The following is a 4,436-nucleotide window of genomic DNA, read 5'->3' as shown; positions in this document are numbered from 1 at the left end:
GGGGAGGATGCGGTGGGTCATCAGCGGAGGTGGAGTGGGGGAGGGTGCGGGGGTCGGCGGCATCGGCTGGTGGAGCGGGGGGTTGACCCTGGTTACTAATGGCGCACCTGCTTCTGGTGCACCATTAGAAGTTTTGCAAAAAAATACAATAAAAAGTACATATTCTAATGGCGCATCATGGACCAGTGCGCCATTACTAATTTAAACTAGTAATGGCGCACTGTGTCACGGCGCGCCATTAGTAGTTTTGCAAAAAAAACAGTAGTGGCGCACTGTGTGGCCAGTGCGCCATTACTAGTTAGCACTAGTAATGGCGCACCGAGCCATGATGCGCCATTAGTATGTTTGAAAAAATTAAAAAAAAATTTACTAGTGGCGCACCATGTTCCTGGTGCGCCATTAGTGTGGGTGCGTCATTAGTATACTAATGGCGCACCACATGACAGGTGAGTCATTAGTGTCCATCCCATCTATAGTCCTTTTCCTAGTAGTGTTGAGATATCAGGAAATGAACAGAAAGTTGCCGATATGGTGCGATAATGATCGATTGAACTTACTTGTTGACCAATTCAGTCATGTCCGCATAGGTTTCGAGATCTTTCCATCTCGAGTCTAAGACGGTTACTAGTCCCCGCTCAAGCTTAATCTCCAGAAGAACATAGTGGAAGTTGCGCACGCATGCATAACTCATCAATTACATTACTATAACCTCGCTCGAGTAATAAGGGAAACCGAATATGCACACGACAGTAACACTCACTCGAAGTTGTAAGGAAAGAGTATGGTATCTTTGTTTTGATTTTTGAACAACGATTGTAGCAAGTTGGCCTCGGCCTCTTCGGCGTGCTTTTTAACCAGAAATTCATCTATGATATTTGTGTTAATGAACCCAATATCATACATTTCTTGTTTTCTACACTCGACGATCTTCAATCTGCATAATATATTGATGATAATTAATTATAAATACATGCAATGAAAGAGCCGAGCTATATATAAAGACTTAATGACAGAAATAGTACTTACAGATAGTAGCAAAAGACCGTTAATTTATCGAGGGCCTTTTGATTGAAGAACGCGAAGAACTCCTCAAATGGAACACACAACAGATCAGTTCCAACAAGGTCGTGCTCCTCTTTGATGTTTAGATACAAACTATTCGTCCCCCCAGACTCTCTGCAGGTTTTCATGTACCAATTATGGAATCTTCGCATCATCATTGTTAGAGATTTTTCATCTTTGACGAGAGGCTTCCCGTACTCGTATCTGTGATCGTCTACCTCCATGAAATCAGGAAGTTGATCATCAGGCAGGTAATCTGATAGATTGCCATAACCAGGCACCATCCCCAGAGCATTAGCGACGATGTCGCTGCTAGACACATTGAGCGGGGGGCACGATTGATTTGCTTGTTCGCCGAGCTGGGCAACTTTTTTCGCAGCTGCTCGTTCTCTTGACCTTTGATGTCTGACAGTACTTCCCGACCGCTCCGCTTGGAGATATGTCTGTTCAGTAATGCGCTCATAGTTGGTTCTCGGTGGAGACTTTGCCGGTTTCCTCGGGGCATCAAGAGTGCGCTTTGCTATCACCGGATCTACCTTCTCCTCCGGGGGTGGATGTCTCTTTGCTTTTACCCCTTCAAAGAAGTCCTTCACGTGGGTCCGCACGATCGTCGCATTTTCCTCCTCGGTCCTCTCATACGGTAACTTCTCTAGAGGCTTGAGAGGTGGATCGTATTTGTATTGCCTCCCACCTCTGGCTGTACTGCTAGACGCCGGAGCAGATGGAGCGGCTGTGGCGTCTGTCTTCTTTCGTGCTTGCTTACGAGGCGGAGGAGAAGGACTACGATACGCCGGAGAAGCCGAGATGGCAGCGAGTCTCTTTCGCCCTTGCTGGCGAGGCGGAGAAGGAGGATGCTGCTGGCTGCTCGGGTGTGCCGGCGCAGGCGGAGAAGGAGGCGGAGTGCCGCCACGCGCCGAAGATGGAGGCCCAGTGCCCTGATCGTCACTCGCCGGAGGAGGAGGTAGTGGAGGAGGCGGAGTGCCCTGACTCGCCGGAGGAGGAGGAGGAGGCGGAGGCGTCCAGTTCGGAAGATTGATGAGCTCCTTCCGCCATAGGCATGGAGTCTTCAGATCAGAACCCAGCCTACTCTCCCCTTCACCGGTAGGGTGGTCAAGCTGGAGGTCCTCAAATCCCTCCGTTATTTCATCCACCATCATCCTAGCATATCCTTCTGGAATCGGCCGTCAGTGAAAAGTTGCGCCGGGTTCAGTAGGATAAACAGAGCCAACAGCCGCCTTGACCTTCATATTCATCCATCGCGCCATAATGTGGCAATTTTGAGACTCCGTGATAGCATCCACGGGATAGCTGGCAGGAGCCGTCAAGACATGTTCCGGCTGAAGCAGCTCAGTGGAAGCCACGCTGCTTCTCCGCTGAGATGGCGGGGTAGCTTTGGGGGAAGCTTCGGCAGGTCGTTTACTGTGATCTGCTTCTCGTTCCTCTAGCCCCATTACCCTTTCGTGCAGCGCCTGCAGTTGGCCCTGCTCCAGTTTCTTCCTCTTCTCGTGGGTTTTGTAACCCCCTGCGTCCGGAAAACCAACCTTCCACAGAATGGAGCCTGGCATGCCTCGTGTCCGTCCAGGGTGCTCAGGATTCCCGAGGGCCATTGTGAGCTCGTCCTTCTCCCTGTCTGGAACGAACGTCCCTTGCTGCACTACATTGATATAGTGCCGAAGCCTCTTGACTGGTATTTTGAGTTTCTCGTCCGTCCAACGGCACTTCCCTGATACAGGGTCCAAGGTTCCGCCGGCCCCAAAGAACCAAGTCCGGCAACGGACTGGCCAGTTCATTGTCTTTGGTTCGATCCCTTTATCAAGCAGATCATTCTCAGCCTTGGACCACTTAGGCCGGGCTTTGAGGTAGCCACCTGACCCTGTGCGATGGTGAAACTGCTTCTTCGTAGCATTTTGCTTGTTTGTCGCCGACATCTTCTTACTCTTTTCCGATGTCTTGTGGGCCACAAATGCGTGCCAGTGATCTTTGATCTTCTCATATTTGCCGATGAATTCTGGTGTCTCTTTTTTGTCGACAAACTTGTTCAGCTCTTTCCTCCACCTCTTGAATAGGGTTGCCATCTTCTTAAGAGCACAAGACTTGACTAATTGCTCTTTAACTGGCTTCTCCGGATCTTCTTTCTGCATATCATTGATATAAGACACCTCAGGGTCTTCCTCCTTAGGCTTATACCATTGCTGGATGCTGATCGAGATCTTGTCCCTAACAAGAACCCCGCACTGAGCAGAAAATGTGTTCTTTGTCCGGATGGGTTCAATCGGTTCGCCGTCGGGTGCGATTTCTATGATCTCAAACCTTTCATCCGAGCTCAAATTTTTCTTTGGGCCTCGTCTCCTTACCGAAGTTGTGCTCGATCTAGAGGGCTAGAAAAAGGAAGAAAGACGAGAGTTAATTAATATGTGTACATATACCAAAACAATGAATGCATCAATTAACTAGTGAGCACGGACTTAACTAATATATATATACCTGGCCGGACTCGGTTCGGTCACCGGAGCAGTCAGCATGGTCTCCATCTTGTACCTCCACTGGGTCACCGGAGCCATCATGAACATAGCCCTCTTCTTGTACTGGCATTAATGGGCCGGAGCCATCATGAACATAGCCCTCTTCTTCACCCAGTCCTTCCTGACCATCAGTGTCGTTGAGAAATGACGCAACGACATCACTTCCTTGTGCGATTATGTCCCCCAACATCGCTTCTGTTGCTTCGTCTCGGGAGTGCTCCATAGTTTCTGCAAATATTTACAACATGTCAATTATTATTCAAACATGGTACAGATGGATATATATTAGTGGCAAACGTAGAACTAGCTAGCTAATCACAATAAGGAATCATGTTAGTGGCCTCGACGCTGCTTCTCTAGGGTTTGGGGTGGCCTCGACACAACACTTCAAGGGTTTGGGGTGGCCTCGACGACAATGCTCTTTTAACTTGGTAAATTTGGGTGGCCTCGAGAGAGTTAATTTGTCGGGTAGGGGCGCGGCGGGAGGGGGTAGGAGACCAACATCGTTTTGTCTCTAGGGTTTGGGTGTCCACGAGAGTTTTGGTCGAGCGAGAGGGCCGAGGGGGGTGCTGCCATGGTATAAGTTATCACGGTCAAGAGGGGGTATATATATCGACCGCCCCTCATATCGAAGTTATCTCGAGGGGGTTATATCGACAACGACGCGACATACATATACATGGGAAAATAATATTATCGGGGAGGGGTTATTGGTACCACCCCCCCCCCTCGTGTTGAAGTTTCTTCTTTCTCCTCTATTCCTTTCTTCTTCTTCTCCTCTTCTTTTTCTTCTTCTCCCTCGAGAAAGGAAAATAAGGAAAAGGAAGAAAAGAGGAAGAAGGAAGAAGGAAG

This window comes from Triticum dicoccoides, chromosome 3B (genome assembly GCF_002162155.2).
Source record: "Triticum dicoccoides isolate Atlit2015 ecotype Zavitan chromosome 3B, WEW_v2.0, whole genome shotgun sequence".
Lineage (NCBI taxonomy): Eukaryota > Viridiplantae > Streptophyta > Magnoliopsida > Poales > Poaceae > Triticum > Triticum dicoccoides.
Note: the sequence above shows the minus strand (reverse complement) of the source record.